This window comes from Ambystoma mexicanum, chromosome 5p (genome assembly GCF_040938575.1).
Source record: "Ambystoma mexicanum isolate Mex_15411 chromosome 5p, UKY_AmexF1_1, whole genome shotgun sequence".
NCBI classification, from domain to species: domain Eukaryota; kingdom Metazoa; phylum Chordata; class Amphibia; order Caudata; family Ambystomatidae; genus Ambystoma; species Ambystoma mexicanum.
In genome coordinates, this window is record NC_090930.1 from 1,043,588,402 (window position 1) to 1,043,609,569 (window position 21,168).

The window sequence follows — 21,168 nt, forward strand, 5'->3', positions numbered from 1 at the left end:
AGCAGGGTACGTATATTCCGAGGGGTCCGCGGGGAGTTTGACACGCGATGGGCCTGGTGTGAGCGGGGTACGTGTATTCTGGGGCGTGCATGAGGAGTTTTACGTGCTTTTTCGTGGTTGGGGGCTGTATGCTGGTCCACTGGCCTTTGCGCCTGGTACTGGATTTGTGCGATTTCTTTGGCGCACGGGGCGGGGTTGGGACGTAACTGGTGCTGCTGCAGGGGCGCCGCGCCACTCTGCGCCACGGCTGGTTATGGATGTATAAATCCATGAATACGCTGTGCGCCTAAATGGGTTTTGGCGGATGCGGCTTTTCAGACTGCTGCAGGCACACTCTGTGCGCCAACCGTGTACGCCACTTATGCGCCGAATTCTATGAATTACCCCCTAAAACCTTTGATTGAGTTCTACAGGCTAAAGGTAATACCAATTCTGACGCATGGGGCAGAGGTGGTACTGTCATTTAAATATGAGAATTCGACGGTCATAGAGGGATCATTCTGGAAGAACGTGCTGAGGGTCCCAAGAAGCACTCCCATGCAAGCCCTGAGGATGTTACTGGGCCTGACAGCACTAAAATGCATAGTGATATGGAAACCCTTAGCACTTTAATGGAAATGTATCTCCATTCCACGTAAAAGAGGGTTCAGGATGATATACAATGCTATGAGAGAAAAAGTTACGAAACCGTGACTGAATGGAAACAGATATGCCTAGACATACTTTGGGACCTAGAGGAATCGGAGGAAACTCTATTAAGTAATCCAGATAAAATAAAAATGTAATTATATCGAGCAGACTGGAGTCTAACACAAGAGGCAAGATATCCATTAAAAGGATATGGAAAAAACTTTGTAGACAGCCAAAAGCTAAATACTATACCTAGATATTTGGAACAATTTCCTAACTGGTTCTTCCGAGATCAGTTCCTCCATTTTAGATTAAATTTGTTCCCAACCGGGGCAATAACATAATGATGGGAAAAAAAGGAAAAGAACACAGGATGTCGTTGGTGCTCTGACCCTGCTGTGGAAGAGGATCTGAAACATTTGATAATGTTCTGCCCAAAGTTAAAAGATAAAAGAAGATTACTGTTCAGAAAAATCACAAATAAATATGCCGACAGAACATATGATGAATGGTGGCTAGAACTCTTGAGAGGAGAATGAATTAGCTTGACCATAGCTTTAGTAAAGTTGTTGAGAGTAATCTTTGAAGAAATTGTGGACTAAATGAAATATCAAAGACGTTTCAACAGTCCTCGGCAAAGACTGGCAGCAGTGCAAAAGCAATAAGAGCATTTTGGGAAGATTGATTGTTTTAATTTGATTGTATGATGATAAATGTAAAATGCACGTGAATATTTGGTAAAGGGTTTTATTGTAAAACCATAAAGAGCCAATACATTTTAAAAAAAAGATAATTCTTCAGTTAAAGGTAAGCATCATGTACATTGTCAAAACCACTCACCGACATATTCATCCCTCAAGGCGGCCACCTTCCAACATCTACATACAGAACTCTCATACACATCCCTCGATCACCATTCCACTCACCATCACACTGACCTCTCACAGGAGCAACCATGCCCAAAACAGAAGATGCATTATAATTCAGACAATCTTTTCTCAATTCTTCACTTTCACAAATCTTTCTTCCAGCTTTCGCTATCCCGGCCTCTAAATTGTAACTCCCCCTCTGATCAGGAACATTCCTATAACTGTGCCTTTCACTTGAAAACAAGGGTTTTCCAACAGCTGTAACCTGACCTGAAAGACTCTATTATGAAAATCTCGTTTTTTCTCTCTATTGCTCCATTTCTGTCTCTCTATCGGTCTCTCTCTCGTTTGCTGTCTCTCTTGTTTGTTTGTTTGTTTGTTTGTTTGTTTGTTTGTTTGTTTTACTATTTGTAATGCGCAGCATACCCTAGGGTAACAGGGCGCAACAGTTACAAGTATATGCGAAGCTTGGTTACACAAAGAAATATACAGTTTACATACAGGTAATAATTAATTACATGAAGAAGTATTCGGTTTACATGCAGGTAATAATTACAGTGAAATATATACATGGGGTACTTATTTACAAGAATAGTATGCAATAGGAGAGTGTGCAGGCAGTCTCTGGTGAGGCATTGTGTTCAGAGTATGGTTAGAGCGTGCAAATATATAAGGTGTATGAGAGGAAAATAGGTAAGAGATAATTAAGGATGATGGTATAGAGTGAAGATGTCAAGTCACGTCAAGTAGTGGGTACTTTGGTAGTAGCCGGTCGATACTATCTCTGTTCAAAGTAGAGGTTGTTGTCTTTCAACCATGTAATGGTGTTGGATCTAAACTTGAGGTAGGATTGGTCTGCTCTCAGATTGAGAGGTAAGGAGTTCCACAATGTGGCCGCTTTCACCGGGAAGCTGTTACCTCCAATTGTGGGGCGTTTGAAGCAGGGTATAGAAAGCCGGTCTCTGTTGGCTGCTCTCATTGGTCTCGTGGAAGTTTGGTTGTGGAATCTCTCCACCAGGTAAATGGGTGTGACATTGTTGAGGGATTTATGAGTCAGTGATAGCGTTTTTAGGAGGATTTTTTCGTTGGTTGGAAGCCAGTTATTTTGTCGGGAAGTCTCTGAGATATGGTCTCTTTTAGAAATGCCTACGGCCGCTCTAAAGGCATTATCTTGTATCAGTCTCTCTCCTCTTCTCTACCTGTCTCACTCTCCCTCTACACTCTTGTTCTCTCTGTGTCTCTCTAGCTCTGTCTCTCTGATATTGATACATTGCCACTGTGAGTCTCCTGCACGAATGTGGCCATAAGACTGAGGGTGCGTTGTCCCTAGTGGTAGTGTGAGTGTGCAGTGGTAGGGCGCACATATAGTTGTGCATATGCATTGTGTATGTGCAGTGTGAGGGTGTGTATATGTGTTCAGGTGTAAATATAGTGTGAGGGTGTGCATGTGCAGTATGTGGGTGCATGTGTAGTGTTCGGGTGTATCTACAGTGTGTGGGTATATGCACAGTGGGTGAGCATATGTGCAGTGTGAGGGTGGTTGAGAAAGCTATCGGTATATGTGTGTGTTGTGTGGGTGTAATGTATGTACAGAGTGAGAAGAGAAAAGAGTATGCTGTTGATGCGCGTAATGACCCTAATTAGATTCTGGAATTCAATCTCTAAAGTTAAAAAATTCTCTAATACAAGAACAGTGGTCGAAGTGAGCGGGAGCGGACGGGAGCGGTGCTCCTATACTTTTTTAAATTAAGTTTCACAGCTCCTTATCTTCTATTTTAAAAAGAAACCGTTCCGGAACGGTTTCGTTTTAAAATAACAGTGTAGGAAGAGGTTAAAACTTGCACTTTCAGTGCACTGCACTGAACATTCCCTTAAACTGCAGGCAAATGTGGTTGTGGGTTTGTATTGTGTGTGGGAGGGGGCAGGGCGATGGGGTTTGTGAGGGGCGGGGCAGGCTAGCAGGGAACATAGTTCCACTACTTCTTTTCTTACACTTCGACCACTGTACAAGACAAAATCTGTGCAGAGTGAGCGTGCATGTGCATGTGCAGGGTGTATTGTGAGGGTACATTTGCAGCATGTGTGTGGAAGGGGAGGGTGTATCTGTATTGTGTATGTGCAATATGAGTGTGTGTGTGCAATATGAGTTTGCAAATGAGGTACCACCCTCCAAGACAGGACCTCTCCTGAACTCTTTCAGTCCCACCCTCTTTCCCTCTGAAACTATATAACACCCAGTATCCCATAATCCCACAGTTTACTCTGGAGAGGGACCAAGGAGTTGCTATTCCAAGTGGTAGGTCTTCCTACTGCTTGGCTCCTAGTGAGCAACGGTCCTGGTGCTGTTGAGGGTCTGTTCCTGCTGGGCTAGACGCGGACACTAACAAACAAACGCTTTTTCAGACCTATGCAGGGCAAGAGGCCTAAGAAGGTTAGAATCAATAGCAGCGAACATGGCGAAAAATGGAGGACAAGCGGGCAGGGATGTCAGCCTATGGCTGTATTCGGAGAGTCACTCCAAGACCAGCAACAGGTCAAGATGGCTGATGAGGAAAGACTGCTGTGAATGAAGCAGGTTCAAATACTGGTGAGCAAGCATGGAGCAGCCGGTTCAGAAGATGAAGTGAGGGGCCGACTGAAGATCATAGAAGTGCCTACCGGGCCAGGGGTGATGAACCGTGGGACAGTAGGAGATATCGACAAGCTCCACACATGTAGGTGGGGGGCGAAGGTGGATCGGCACTGACGCGCACTCCCTTTATTGAAAGGAAACAAGACATGTTATTGAGGTGTGGAAAAGAAATGTGCATATATCTTGAATTGGCAATAATATGTTTTTACATGTGCAAACATAAACCTGGTATGTAGACTCTCTCTGGGACAGAGAAGGGATACATATGCCAGTTCTGTTGTCAGGTTTGAAGAGGGCACCAAAGAACACTGAACTCTGTGAAAGAACTTTCATCCAAGAGAAGAAAACGGAGTCACAAGACCAAATGTCACAAAAAGGAGCTGAGCTACGAGGAATCGGGGAAGGAAGTCAAAAGGATTGTTAAAAATTCCCTGCAGGGACAGAGGGCAGGGAAAAAGCATAAAACACCCTCCTCCTCTTCTTCTTCATCATCATCCTGCTCTTCTTCCATCAGAATCAGCTATATCCTCTTCTTCCATGTACTCCATCTTGGGGCAGGAAAGCGATTTTGGACGGATATCGAAGACATGGAGACAGTACAAATAAAAGACCCTCAGCCTCATCACGAGCTGGGTGGTATCCTGGCGGTATACCTGCCGGGATACCGCCCGCGCTAATAGCGCTACCGCCCATGGGTCCGGCGCTGTTAGCGCCGGATCACGGTTTTGTCAGAACGGGAATTCCCCATTGGGTCCAATGGGGAATTTTCAGCGTGACTACCGTTGGCTGTATTACCGCATTATAAATGCACCCAAAATTGGCAAATTCGCATCGGATTTACCCCCAGCACAGATGTCAACAAGAAAAAATGGTCCCCTCTCCCATGTATCCAATTATTAGTAGCCCTCCTGTTCTAAAGGGGGGCAAAAACTTGTTGCTACCTTGTCACATGTTGAATAACCATTAGTTGTCAGACAAGGGGACTACTGAGGGACTCCTCACATGCCTCTGCATGTGGTTGTGGTCAGTATCTTAACCTGTATTCCCTTTAGAGGTCGTTATTCCAAAAAAGGGGGGCTCTCTATTTGCTGAAAGGAAGTAAGACCATATACGCACAATTCTAATAAAAAATCAATTTATATAGTGAAAAGAACCAAATTATATAATACAGGTGTGTATTGAACAGTTTACAGTGACACATATATACAAAGGTAAAACAAAAGTAAAATGAAATATAACCATGTTGCACTTTAAATCCTCCGTGCTAAACAACTGGTATGCAGTGAAACGAAAAGCCTAAATCTGGCCTAGATATTTCTTGCAGTGTATTTATGTGACATATCATCAAACAGAACAATTACTGGACATGTATGAATTATCACATGAATCTTGAGGCTCAGTTGCCTCGAGGGTTAGTGCATTGAGCAAAGTGTTTATAATAATTCACACAACTTCAGTGCTCAGGGTTGACTTTCTAGGGTCTGAAGTTTTTGGACTTGAAGGATATCTCTGTGTTCAGGCACAGAGCTGGGGGTAAATCCTGCCAAACCCATGAATTGGTGGACCCTTTAATGCGGCGGTAATAGCGTCAATGCTACATTTAAGGGTTACTGCCAAACCCGTGATGAACCAGTCTGAAATAATGGGGTTTTCCGAGGAAAAAGCAGGCAATCTGTCTCCTGACCCTCAGATCAGGCAGCACAAGAGTACTCTTAAAACTGGCTTCCTTTTGACCACAGATATTCAGGGAAAAATGGGGAAAGAGTGGAAAGAAGTAGAACACACTGTTGTGCTCCGATTTACATCCAAACTATATCCCCTGGGGTTTGAAGAGGCCTTGCAACTGCAATAAGTAGAGGTGGTAGCATTCTTTCCGGGTGCATGGTAAGACCCTCAATGCCTGCTCAGTCCAAGATTTGCTGTAGAAGAAGGATAACTCAGCACGCAAAAAGGCCTAGGCGAGGGCCTTTCTTTCTCTGAGAGTGAACCCCTATGGATCCTATATGGCAAACACTATCCTAGCAAGGTACAGGCAAGTCTGCAAGGCGAGCTAGGAGGGAGCATATTGTGCTCCACTTGTAGAGGACATGCAAAAACAAGTGCAAGTAATGTCAGACCAGGGTCTGCAAAGGTCATTGGAGCATGTATGTCAAGCAGGAGGCATGTCCATGTATGAAACTAGCATAGTGAGAGAGTCACAAACATCGATTGCTCAAACATTACCCTTTGAGGGTAAAGAACTGTTTGGAGATTCGTTAGAGGAAATAGTTTATGAAAAATGTAATGCATACAAGAATATGAATAAACTAAGGTAAAAGGAAAACGCACCTTACAGGCTTGTAGTCCTGCAGAGCTGTGAAACAAGTCTGCCTTTGATGCTAGAAGCATGAGCTTTGGCACGCTTTTAGACCATATCATATTCACGATTTTTTGCTGTGGATCCATCTCAGAATTTCTCTGTAAAACAACAGGCTGCCATTTTTCAATATGTACACCAGTTGCTCGTATGTTTCCACAACATTTGGAGAATGGGTATATTTTAGTGTTTGTGATGCCTGATTTAGACAGTGTAGAAAGTCCTAATGATATTTAATAGCACATGAAATGTGTCGTTTAAATAACATAACATAGACTTTTATTATTTTCAATGCTTACGCATTGCAGGAAAAAAAATAAAAGAATGATTGCTGCTCATGCCACGTAAAAACTAACAGGGTAATTCATAGAATTTCGCAGAAAAGTGTCGCAAGCGGCTGGCGCAGAGTGTCCGCGTGCGATTGTCTGCGCCAGGCACGTGCGCTAAAACCGATTTCCGCGCACAGCGTATTCATGGATTTTAGGCTCCCAAACCAGCCGTGGCGCAGAGAATCGCAGCGACCCTGCAGCAGCGCCAGTAACGCCCCCAAGAACGCCCTCGCCCAAGGAAAAGCCATCAAAATCGCTAAATCATCGCAAAGGGCTGCGCTAACCCTGGACCAGTTCACCGGGCTGGCAAACAGCAAACGCCAAGCGGGGAACATGTATTTCAGGGGTGCACGGGAAGTTCCACACGCGATTGGCCCCGTGCAAGCAGGGTACGTGTATTTCAGGGGTGCGCGGGAAGTTCCACACGCGATTTCATCAGGGTACGTGTATTTCAGGGGTGCGCGGGAAGTTCCACACGCGATTGTCCCAGTGCGAGCAGGGTACGTGTATTCCATGGGTGCGCGGGAAGTTCCACACGCGATTTCATCAGGGTACGTGTATTTCAGGGGTGCGCGGGAAGTTCCACACGCGATTGTCCCAGTGCGAGCAGGGTACGTGTATTTCAGGGGTGCGCGGGAAGTTCCACACGCGATTGGCCCCGTGCAAGCAGGGTACGTGTATTTCAGGGGTGCGCGGGAAGTTCCACACACGATTGGCCCCGTGCAAGCAGGGTACGTGTATTTCAGGGGTGCGCGGGAAGTTCCACACGCGATTTCAGCAGGGTACGTGTATTCCAGGGGTGCGTGGGAAGTTCCACACGCGATTTCAGCAGGGTACGTGTATTCCAGGGGTGCGCGGGAAGTTCCACACGCGATTTCAGCAGGGTACGTGTATTCCAGGGGTGCGCGGGAAGTTCCACAGGCTATTTCAGCAGGGTACGTGTATTTCAGGGGTGCGCGGGAAGTTCCACACGCGATTTCAGCAGGGTATGTGTATTTCAGGGGTTCTGGGGAGTACTACACGTGAATTGGCCGTGTGGGTCCTCCCAGGTGTACGCTCCACAACCTCCACGGCCCCTGCAGGCAGCCCACACCACGGGGGACTACCCTGCACCCCTGCTCATGTCCCGCAGGCAGCCCATCCACCATGGGCATGCCCCCCAGCCAACCCACATGTCACCTTGCACTACTGATCAACAATGCATGTCTCCCACCACCCCCACCCCCCAGCAGTGCAGGGGCACCCTCCACCAGGCCCCCACTCATGTCTCCCAACCCCCCCCCACCCCCCAGCATCCAGGGGCAGCCTCCACCAGGCCCCCACTCATGTCTCCCACCCACCCCCACCCCCCAGCCACCATGGGCACCCTCCACCAGGCCTCCACTCATGTCTCCCACCCACCCCCACCCCCCCAGCCACCATGGGCAGCCCCCACCAGGCCCCCACTCATGTCTCCCACCCCCCCACCCCCCAGCATCCAGGGGCAGCCTCCACCAGGCCCCCACTCATGTCTACCACCCACCCCCACCCCCCAGCCACCATGGGCACCCTCCACCAGGCCCCCACTCATGTCTCCCACCCCCCCCCCACCCCCCAGCATCCAGGGGCAGCCTCCACCAGGCCCCCACTCATGTCTCCCACCCACCCCCACCCTCCATGGGCACCCTCCACCAGGCCCCCACTCATGTCTCCCACCACCCCCACCCCCCAGCAGTGCAGGGGCACCCTCCACCAGGCCCCCACTCATGACTCCCACCCCCCCACCCCCCAGCAGTGCAGGGGCAGCACCACCAGGCCCCCACTCATGTCCCCCTGCACCCCCACCCCCCAGCATCCAGGGGCAGCCTCCACCAGGCCCCCACTCATGTCCCCCCGCACCCCCACCCCCCAGCAGTGCAGGGGCAGCACCACCAGGCCCCCACTCATGTCCCCCTGCACCCCCACCCCCCAGCCACCATGGGCACCCTCCACCAGGCCCCCACTCATGTCTCCAACCACCCCCACCCCCCAGCAGTGCAGGGGCACCCTCCACCAGGCCCCCACCCATGTCTCCCACCCACCCCCACCCCCCAGCCACCATGGGCAGCCCCCACCAGGCCCCCACTCATGTCTCCCACCACCCCCACCCCCCAGCCACCATGGACAGCCTCCACCAGGCCTCCACTCATGTCTCCCACCCACCCCCACCCACCATGGGCAGCCCCCACCAGGCCCCCACCCATGTCTCCCACCCCCCCCACCCCCCAGCATCCAGGGGCAGCCTCCACCAGGCCCACACTCATGTCTCCCACCCACCCCCACCCCCCAGCCACCATGGCCAGCCCCCACCAGGCCCCCACTCATGTCTCCCACCCCCACACCCCCCAGCCACCATGGGCAGCCCCCACCAGGCCCCCACTCATGTCTCCCAACCCCCACCCCCCAGCATCCAGGGGCAGCCTCCACCAGGCCCCCACTCATGTCTCCCACCCACCCCCACCCCCCGGCCACCATGGGCACCCTCCACCAGGCCCCCACTCATGTCTCCCACCCCCCACCCCCAGCATCCAGGGGCAGCCTCCACCAGGCCCCCACTCATGTCTCCCACCCACCCACACCCCCCAGCCACCATGGGCACCCTCCACCAGGCCCCCACTCATGTCTCCCACCACCCCCACCCCCCAGCAGTGCAGGGGCACCCTCCACCAGGCCCCCACTCATGTCTCCCAACCCCCCCCACCCCCCAGCATCCAGGGGCAGCCTCCACCAGGCCCCCACTCATGTCTCCCACCCACCCCCACCCCCCAGCCACCATGGGCACCCTCCACCAGGCCCCCACTCATGTCTCCCACCACCCCCACCCCCCAGCAGTGCAGAGGCAGCACCACCAGGCCCCCACTCATGTCCCCATGCACCCCCACCCCCCAGCATCCAGGGGCAGCCTCCACCAGGCCCCCACTCATGTCCCCCTGCACCCCCACCCCCCAGCAGTGCAGGGGCAGCCTCCACCAGGCCCCCACTCATGTCTCCCACCCACCCCCACCCCCGAGCAGTGCAGGGGCACCCTCCACCAGGCCCCCACTCATGTCTCCCACCCCCCCACCCCCCAGCAGTGCAGGGGCAGCACCACCAGGCCCCCACTCATGTCCCCCTGCACCCCCACCCCCCAGCATCCAGGGGCAGCCTACTCCAGGCCCCCACTCATGTCTCCCACCCACCCCCACCCCCAGCCACCATGGGCACCCTCCACCAGGCCTCCACTCATGTCTCCCACCCACCCCCACCCCCCAGCAACCATGGGCAGCCCCCACCAGGCCCCCACTCATGTCTCCCACCCCCCCACCTCCCAGCATCCAGGGGCAGCCTCCACCAGGCCCCCACTCATATATCCCACCCACCCCCCAGCCACCATGGGCACCCTCCACCAGGCCCCCACTCATGTCTCCCACCACCCCCACCCCCCAGCAGTGCAGGGGCACCCTCCACCAGGCCCCCACTCATGTCTCCCACCCCCCCCACCCACCAGCAGTGCAGGGGCAGCACCACCAGGCCCCCACTCATGTCCCCCTGCACCCCCAGCATCCAGGGGCAGCCTCCACCAGGCCCCCACCCATGTCTCCCACCCACCCCCACCCCCCAGCCACCATGGGCACCCTCTACCAGGCCTCCACTCATGTCTCCCACCCACCCCCACCCCCCAGCCACCATGGGCAGCCCCCACCAGGCCCCCACTCATGTCTACCACCCCCCCACCCCCCAGCATCTGGGGGCAGCCTCCACCAGGCCCCCACTCATGTCTCCCACCCACCCCCACCCCCCAGCCACCATGGGCACCCTCCACCAGGCCCCCACTCATGTCTCCCACCACCCCCACCCCCAGCAGTGCAGGGGCACCCTCAACCAGACCCCCACTCATGTCTCCCACCCCCCCCACCCCCCAGCAGTGCAGAGGCAGCACCACCAGGCCCCCACTCATGTCCCCCTGCACCCCCACCCCCCAGCATCCAGGGGCAGCCTCCACCAGGCCCCCACTCATGTCCCCCTGCACCCCCACCCCCCAGCAGTGCAGGGGCAGCCTCCACCAGGCCCCCACTCATGTCTCCCACCCACCCCCACCCCCCAGCCACCATGGCCAGCCCCCACCAGGCCCCCACTCATGTCTCCCACCCCCCCACCCCCCAGCATCCATGGGCAGCCTCCACCAGGCCCCCACTCATGTCTCCCACCCACCCCCACCCCCCAGCCACCATTGGCCGCCCCCACCAGGCCTCCACTCATGTCTCCCACCCCCCCACCCCCCAGCATCCAGGGGCAGCCTCCACCAGGCCTCCACTCATGTCTCCCACCCACCCCCACCCCCCAGCCACCATGGGCAGCCCCCACCAGGCCCCCACTCATGTCTACCACCCCCCCCACACCCCAGCATCCACGGGCAGCCTCCACCAGGCCCCCACTCATGTCTCCCACCCACCCCCACCCCCCAGCCACCATGGCCAGCCCCCACCAGGCCCCCACTCATGTCTGTCACCCCCCCCACACCCCAGCATCCACAGGCAGCCTCCACCAGGCCCCCACTCATGTCTCCCACCCACCCCCACCCCCCAGCCACCATGGCCAGCCCCCACCAGGCCCCCACTCATGTCTCCCACCCACCCCCACCACCCAGCCACCATGGGCAGCCCCCACCAGGCCCCCACCCATGTCACCCACCCACCCCCACCCCCCAGCCACCATGGGCAGCCCCCACCAGGCCCCCACTCATGTCTTCCACCACCCCCACCCCCCAGCCACCATGGGCAGCCTCCACCAGGCCTCCACTCATGTCTCCCACCCACCCCCACCCCCCAGCAGTGCAGGGGCAGCACCACCAGGCCCCCACTCATGTCTCCCACCCACCCCCACCCCCCAGCCACCATGGGCAGCCCCCACCAGGTCCTCACAATCCCCAATCATGTGCGTTATGGTCAGCCTCCACAGCCAAAAAGCCCTACCAAGTAACCCATTCACCCACATGGAAATGGAAATTACATGTTACACCCCCAATGTTCATAAAGCTAATGAACCCATGTCCGTCACACACAATGGTTGCAATTGAATGGGAAAACACCCAACATGACATGCATGAAACCAATGAGATGATACCACACAGTGAAGTATGAAAACAAAATTGTATTTTAAAAAAAAGAATGCAAAATAAATGAAACAAACTACAATGGGAATGAAAAAAAGATAAGCTGCATGTCCGTTTAAAAAAATAAAACCACCAAATCCTAATCCAAAAAAATGTTGTCCAAAGTCAAATGAAAAATAAAATCAATCCAATGAAGAACTATGTACAAAACATCCAAGGGTCCATGAGCCCAACTGAACAAAGGAAACCTACAAAAAACCCTAACTAAAATGCAACTATATACAAAAAGTGGAGCAGTGTCCGTCGACTCCAAATCATAAGAACAAACAAAGGAAACCTAAAACTAAAGAACTAAATACAAAGGCGGCGGGCAAGTCCAGCGGCTCACTCCGTGGTGTTCCGGGCCAGGGCATCATCGAACTCCTGTTCGATGTCCCGGAGGCGGTCCTGTTCCATGGCCCCGAGGGTCCACAGGGAGGACGCCGTGTCCTCCTCCAACCCCCTGCGGATTGCCTCGAGGCACTCGGCCCGCCTCAGGGCCCTCCGCATGGAGTTCTCCGCCCTGACCATTGTGAGCCGCGCCTCTTCCGCCCGCCGCCGCTCCGCACCTATGGCGTGGCCCAACCGCTGCCACACGGAAGACACTCTCTGTCCTGGGTCCTCCTGCCCTCCGGCCGATGCCTGCCCCTCCGATGTCGAAGGCCCCGAGCCTTCATGGCTCCCACCATGTTGCTGCTGCTGCTCTGCCTCTGCCCGTGCACTGCCTCCTGCTGCCTGCACATCCTCCGCCGGCTGGGGTGCAGTCGTAGATGTGGCCACCCCTGCTGGACGTCCGACTCCCGACTGTGGCAGGGAAGCCTCCTCCACCAGCCTGGCCGCACCGTCAGAGGCAGCACCACAGGGCACCCAGGTGACTGATGGGTGGGAAGATGGCACAGAGGACGACTGGCGCGTAGGGGGTCCAGTTGAGGAGGGGGTCAGAGCAAGCCCCATCAGACGGAGGAATCCGGCCTGGGTGACCTGTCCCAGCAGGCTGACGTGGTCAACGAGCCATTCGAGGTGACGTGCAGTCTCTCTCCATGAAAAGACTGCAGGTCACCTCGCATGGCCCGTTGACGCAATGCCACACCAGCCAGGACAAGCTCAACCCGGACCTGGATAGCCACGTCCGCAGGCAGAGGAAGGTCAGTTGACGTCAGCTCATCCCCTGCCTGAAAACGGGTCTGGACGTAGGCATCCCTGCTGGTGCAAGATGATGCAGGGACAGGATCGGGGACAGGATTGCACACAGGCACCTCCGCGGCGGCCTGTGCTGCCTCCTGTCCCTGGTCCTGCACTGCACCACTAGCACCAGTGGGATCCCCACCTCCAGACCCCGTCTCTGGTGCTTTCACGGCCTCCTCCTCCACCAAACCCCCCACCAACCTGGATGACTCCGTGCCATCTTCCCCTGTTGGGCCCTGTGGGGTCCCAGCTGCCCCTTCTGCTGCCGAGGAGTCCAACTCCAACCTCCGCCTCTTGGACCTCCCCCCGGCAGCTGCGGCCTGGGACGCAGCACCGGACTCCTCACTCCCCGACGAGATGACAACACGGGAGGGGAGCCGGGCCTTGCGTCTCCGGCTGGCGGTGGGATCCCCGCCGCGGTGCTCCACAGCACCTTCTCCGCCCTCTTCATCAGTTGACGCTCCAGACAGGGAGAAACAAAACACAGGCATCAGGGCACTGTACAATGGACACATACACACATGACAGTTGCACATGAGTGGCATTGGCAAACCTTAGACATGTCATCACAATCCCCAACACACATGTCATTACAACTCGCACACATAAGCCATACCACAGCCATATCGCAACTGCCACCACCATCCCTACACATACAACTGCATGAGCAGCCAAAGGGGAGCCAGACATCACATGCAACACAGGAAGTGCACCACACATGTACACACACCACCACACTTGCATGCATGTGTACACCTCTGCCAAGTGTCGCAGTGTTCAGACGGGCATCCATGTCACATCTGCCAATCAGGCTTCCACATACCGCTGTCACATGCATCCATGTTGCATCACTGTTGCACCCTTGTCAAATACACACACATGCACATGTACACAGTGCTCATACATGCAGCCGAAAACAACATACATGCGTGACATCACGGACATGTCTACTTACATACACATTCATCCAAACATGTGTGCACACACAACTGCATTTGGCATGCAAGCCTACACACACAAGCACCATCCATGTCTCACACATTACAGCCCTCGCATGTGTCAGCCCCACGGCCCTGTACACCCCCACCCATACTCGACCCCATACAAACAGATGTGCAACCTGCACACTACCGAATAATCACCACACGCACTGCTCACAATCAGGATGCATGTACACTCACCGCTCGACTCCAGACGGGTCTGCTTCTCTAGGACCTGGACGTAGAGCGCTGGGGATATGCATTCCAGGACCCTCATCTGTTCTTCCGACAAGTGGCCCCGGCGCCCCTTGGCATCCGCTGCCTTCAAGAGGCGCCGGGCCTTGTTCAGGGTCCTGGACCTGAAGTCCTCCCAGCGCTTCCTGACATGTTGTAAGTCCCGGACTGCCACCCCCTCCGCGTTGATGGCAGTCACGATGTCAGTCCAGATCCGAGTCCGTCCTTCCTTGTCGGCGCGGGAACTTCCAAAGAGGGCATCATACTGCCCCAGGACTTGCTCCACCAGGACACCAACTTCGGTGGCACTGAAGCTGGTGCCCCTCTGCCTCTCTGGCCGGGGGTTGTCAGTGGTCACAGATGGTGTTTGCCCCGACATGACAACCCCAGAGGAAGGAGTGGGTGGGCAACTGGGTCCTGGGGCTGGGCTGTGGAGCGATGGAATCCCAGTCGGGAGTCTTCAGTTCCAGCAGGGGTGGTCACAGCAACAGCACCCCTGGCTGATGTGCAGGCAGCAAATGGCAGTGCACGTGGGCAGCAGGCAGTCAGGCAGCAGCAGATGGCAGGTGGGAGCGTGCTCGGGGCTCTGGGGGGCAGTAGTTCGGCCTTCTGGGCAGGAGCGTGGTCTTCCGTGTGCTTACGCGTGGCCAGCTTGATACGGAGTGATTTGGCACGTGAAAATCCTGCACGTCAGCGTGAAAATCGAGGAAAGGCCCTTAGCGCGTAAGCGCGTTAGCACGCATACGCGATTCTATTGGACCAAAGGCACTCAGCGCTTAAACGCGTCGGCAGCGTATGCGCGTCTATGAAGTCACGTGCACGTTGAATTGGGCACACGTTTGAAAATATTGCGTGTGAAAAAAATGAAAGACACGTCCGAGTGTCAAAGCGTGTAATTGGTGGGAATGGGCCTAGCGCGTACACGCGGCAGTGACAAAGCGTGTAATTGGTGGAAATGGCCCTACACGCAGAAGTGACAAAGCGTGTAATTGGTGGAAATGGCCCTACACGCAGAAGTGACAACACGTGTAATTGGTGGAAATGGCCCTAGCGCGTACACGCCGCGTAAGTGACGCTGGACGTGTGGGCCTGTATAAAAGGTACGTGTAGAACACCATTTCCTTGTACGTGCTTTTCGTGGAGAGCGAGTGGGTGAATTCTGTACTTCTTGTCGTTTCACACGCGATTTACTTCACGGCGTTTCAAGTTCGTATTCCCTGTTACCTCTGACAGCTTTTTCTCTTTTTTCCCTTTTACTGGTTTACCTGGGCCTGTTCCCTCAAACAGTGTTCCCTTCTACTGTTGTCCTGTCTCCTCAGACAGCGTACAAATCTTCTTTTGGCGGGGGTGTTGCCAACCAAACGCGCTCCTTTTTCACGCTCTTTTACCTGGCAGACGGTGAGTCACGCACGTATCTAACATCTGTGCTTGCCCCGTGTGTAGCCTACCCCTTCAGAGGTCATTCTAGGCTGCGTGTGACACGCATACGTTCATTCTTGTGTTACTGGGTGCCACAGCGTAGTGCAGGTTTTTCTTTCTGCACACGTGGTCTAGGAGGGGTTGCGTGCACGTCATCTCCCTTTTTTGGGGCTCCTGTGCGTAGCGTGACCCGTCATCTTTCCCCAGGGGTTACATTCAGCCTTGCTAGAGCACTAGGGTACAATTTCCATCTGGTACCCAACCCCTTTGACCCCCAATTGCCCAGGACAATAGTTTACAGCCACTCCCATACGCACATTAACATCAGTGCCATGGCTGGGAGGCGAGGATTCCGTAAGGGTGGCAAAGGTGGAAGAGCCACAAGTGGTGGCCGTGGTGGATCCGGTAGGGGACGTGGTCGTTACTTGCAGGGTGAGCCTGTCCCCCCATGTGTGGAGGACCAGTCAAGGGCACCCATAATCCCCCCCCCTCCCGTTGAGGCTGATGTGGCTGACACCATCCATGCTCAGCCCTTGTTGGACCAGCCCATTGTGGCACCAGACCTGGCTGACTCCATGGCTGACTTCCAGGTCAGCAGGCCTATGACACGTGCGCTGGTGCACGTTGATGTCATCATGCCACGTGCATCTGGGGCAGCAAGGTCATCTGCTGCCCCAAGTAGGCAGCGTGGAGAGGCTGCAGGGGCAGCTGCGGCTCCATCCACCCCAGCTCTCACACACCCAGCCAGGACAGTGTCGGTCCTAGTCCATCCTGCTGACATTCCCCCTGACACCATTACACTTGAGCCAATGCCTGCACCAACTCCCATGCTGAGTGTGCAATCCCACACTCCTGATACAGAGTCCACCAGGGCTCCTGCCCCTAGTGTCCAGAGCGGCGCAGGACACTCAGGATCACCACCACCTTCCAAGCGGAAGAGGAAGAGTGCTCGTCCGGCACAGGCTTATGCCCCAGACACGGCTACACAGTCCGGCCCGTCCAGGAAGCCCAGCTTCACGGATGACGAACTGAATGCACTTGTCGAGTATGTGTCCGCACATGATAACGAGATGGTCATTGTTGCAGGATCCAAGACCACACCTGCACAACGCCAGGCACACTGGCAGACCGTTGCGGACATCGTAAGTGCCCTTGGAATCGTGAGGCGCACAGCCAATGATTGCTATAAGCGCTGGAATGACCTAAAGCGCAGGGCAAAGAGTAAGCTGGCCTCAAGTCATGCCGCAACTCTAGTGACTGGAGGTGGGTCTCCAGTAGTAGACATGGAACTCACTCCACATGAGTCAGTCGCTGGGACCTACGTCACGGAGGAAGAGATCCAAGGCGTGGGAGATCTGCCTGATTACGAGGCATTGTCCGGTGAGTGCACATGCATGTGTGTGTCATCCATGTGCATGGTGTGTGTGTGAGGGCTTCTGTTTGTGTGCCAGGTGAGAGTGTGTGCTCCTGAGTCGTATGGGTCAGCCATGTGCTTCATGCAATACATCCTGCGCAGCTGCATTAGGCCATAGCAGTATCCCTTCTGCCAACAGTAGACATCTAGCCCAACTGCACGCCAGTTGCCCTTGAAGTGTCACCTTGCCACAACATTGTTGCTTATTTTTCACTGTTCATTCAGGCAGATTGTTTGCATTCCACCACTTTTACTAGGCATTTCGCAGTCCTCTAGTCACATGTCTGACATGGCTATGGTAAAGTGGAGTGACTTTGTTACCTGGATATCATTTGTTCACACATGTCCCTGTGCAATTGGACCATTTTGGACTGGCAGCTCCAGGTGAAAAATCTGACCTGTTTGAATTAGAAAAGCTATTACATGCGGGAACTGGACTGAATGAATAGGTGCTGCCCTCCTCTTCATCTTCACTCAATAGCAATGGTACATGCCATCTGTGTGATCGCATGTGTGTTTCACCTGGCAATCACAGGCCAATGTGTGATGCCACTGCCAGGCAGCATGCAGAAAATGTGTTCATCTTCCATCTTGGTGTCATCAGTGTGTGCCATTTGCCTGCCCTTCATATGCAGTGAGGGTGCATGCATGGGAGGGTTTTAGTCATGTGGGACATGTGTCAATCAAGTACTGGTTCTCTTGCTTCTCAGCCCTCATTGTGTGCCATGGTGCTAATGCCTGTTTCCATTTCTTTGTTTTTATGTCTTTGTAGGGGAAGACGCACCTGATACTGCTGGGGTTGTGGAGATGGTGCAGACCCAGGAGGGGTACGAGGGCCGACCAACCACCAGTGAGGGACGTGGTGTGGTGGTGGGTGAGAACCCACAAGTGCTGCAGGTCGTGCTCTCAAGGGGTGTCTCTGGCTGCACCTCCCCCGAGCTGTACTCAGGTGTTGATTTGGATGATGAGACCTACGTGCCATCGCAGGTGAGTGTTCCAGGGAGGGATTCTGTTCTGTCCCACCCACCTGCACCAGGGTCAGAACCCTCAATGGGGATGTCAGTGTTGGCAGCTACGCCTTTGGTGGTTAAGGATGCAGGGTCACACTCCGCAACATCTGATCCTGTTCCTGGGCCAGCAGATCAGAGGGGGAATGCAGTCCTGCAGCCTCAGGCAGTGCCGGCACAGCAAGGCGCACTTCGCCTTGCCCCAGACAGGTGTGGTGCCCGCCGACGTGGTGGCCGTACGCCACCTGGCAATACCGCATGGGAGCAATCCATTTACGGTATGGCAACCCAACAGGCAGCATCATCCGAGATGATGGCTCAGGCCATGGATAGGGTGGCCACTTCCATTGTCCCCCCTGAAAGGCTGATGGAGCGACTACAGCAGGCAACCGACTCCATCTGCCAGTCACACAGGGAGGACATGTTGGCGTCCAACAGGGACAGGCGGGCGGCACTGGCGACTCTGCAGGAGGCCATCTCCATAGAGTCCCAGGGCCACAGGGAAGCCCTGAGGCAGGAGCTCCTTCACCTCAGGACGACTCTTGTTGAGCTTGAGGCTTCAACACACCAAAGGACAGAACAGCAGTTGGAGCGTCTCACCCGTACGCTCTCAGCTGAGATGCAGGCAACGAGGGCGGAGGTCCGGGCATCCCGTGAGTTGTTGCATGGGGACCTCCGCACACTCATCCTCCAGAACCAGACCTACCACACCCGCATGCTTGCAGCCATGGAGGAGCAGACTAGGGCCTTGCGTGGGCTGCCTCCCATAGTGCAACCACCTCCGGATGCAGCTGCACAAGGTGACAATAGCGACAGCAGTGATACTCCCACAATAGGCTAGCCGTGTGGGCCATGAGCCCATGGAGGTGTTTTTTTTTCCCAGGATCCACACAGGTGGGTTTTGGTGTGCACCCTGTCCTCGGACCTCCTGGGTGGCCTCCCAAACCCCCCCCGGGCCCATCGATGGCCATTTTTTATTTTTATTTTTATTTTGATTTTTGATTTTGATTTTGATTTTTATTTTTATTTTTATTTTTAAATTTATTTTTCCCAATTTTTTTGGGACAATGTGTTGCCTTCCGTGGTTCCTGTGGGCATACGCTGCATTGTGGCTGGGCACATGCAGGCTTGTCATGTATTTGGTTCAGATGCTTGGGTTTGAGTCACACACACCCCTCCTGCTTCCCGTTTCCATGGGCTTGCAAAGGGTGTGCCCAAGTGACATTGACGTACATGGTGACATTGGACTCCCACTACATGTGTGGGTAGTCTAGTCAATACTGTGAATACATTCCTAGTGCATATTGCTGTTGTGTTGTACACTGCATGTTGCATTGATGTGTAACTCATCATCTGTGTCTACCTCCCAATTTGCAGGTCCCTTCCTCATGTCTACACAAGGCCCTCTAGTTTGGAGATGGGGTCCATGTTGGCAGCAGTGCACCTACTACTCTACATGGCGCCAACATTGCACAGTTGGTAGTGGTGGGAGTGCAGGCCTTTCCAGGTGGTGAGACTACTAATTTATTACATTTGTGATGTCATGTTAATGGTAGTACCTTCTCAAGTTTGTTGTTGGTCCTGCATTACTGTGAGCATTTCAGGTGTTGCAAGTTTAAATTAGGGACACTGTACATTGTGGCACTAGTGTCATGTTGTGGGGATTACTTTGTTTACCTGCAAATGGCATGACATGGCATGGTGTGTCGTGTGGCGGTGCTGGGGATGGGTTGGCTGACATGGCCCTGTCCTCTTGTTGCATTTTGCAAGTGGGTATTCATTTTAGCTGCTTGGATGTGTTTCTTCACAAAACTGCATTGGTGGTGTCTGTGTGGGTAGGGATGCACACATTGTAACACTTCCAGGTGAACAATCTCAGGCTGATATGGTTTTCACGGTTGATTCTCCAGACATTCAGGATCAGTGTCAGGTTGAGTCATCATTGATTGTCAGATGGAATGTGCCAGGGCAGTGTGCACTCCACAGGGGTGTGATTACTATGTGAAGTAATTAGCCACTAGCTGTGTACGGGCTGCCTCCCCCCGTGCCCTTTCCCCTCCCATGCGCAGCGGCTGTGCATGTGGTTGGGGATGTGGGGCCACCACCATGTCCACGGCCAGGCCCCGGCGTGTTGCAACGTTGTGCAGGACACATGCTGCCACTATGATCCTGCACACTACTGGGGGAGCGTACAACAGCTGCCCGCCAGAACGGTCAAGGGAGCGAAAGCGTGACTTTAGCACTCCGAATGTGCGCTCCACTATGCCCCGGGTTGTAATGTGGGCTGTGTTATATCTTACCTGGGGTGGCGTGGTGGGGTTCCGAATTGGCGTCATCATGTGGGGGCTGAGAGGGTAGGCACTGTCCCCTGTGGAGGTGGTGATTGGTATCATTGGTGGGGTTGTGACCTTGCTCAGTATCTGACATGCATGCATGTGCAGTGGCATTCATACTCACCAAGCAGCCATGTATCGCCATGCTGCCCAGCTTCTAGGTCCCGGCTTAGGGTGGACATTTGGTAAATGAAGCTGTCGTGGGTGGACCCGGGATAGTTGGCATATACTGAGGTGATGATTCCCTTGGCATTACATACTACCTGCACGTTGGTGGAATGCCAGTGCTTGCGGTTCCTATAGATGTGCTCTGATGCCCTGGGGGGACGTAGAGCCACATGGGTGCAGTCGATGGCACCTAGCACTTTGGGGAATCGTGCCACACCGTAAAAATCCAGGGCAGCAGCATGCCTTTCTGCAGGTGTTCTGGGCAGGTATATGTGCCTGCGGACTGATGGGCGTGCAGTGATGATGTTCAAGACCTGGTGTAGGCAGCGTGACTGGGTGGCCTGTGATACCCCACCCACTATGGCACTTGTCCGCTGAAATGATCCAGTGGCTAAGAAGTGCAGTACATTGAGGACCTTCTCCAGGGGGCTGAGTGCTTGGGAGCACAGGGTGGGTGATGTGA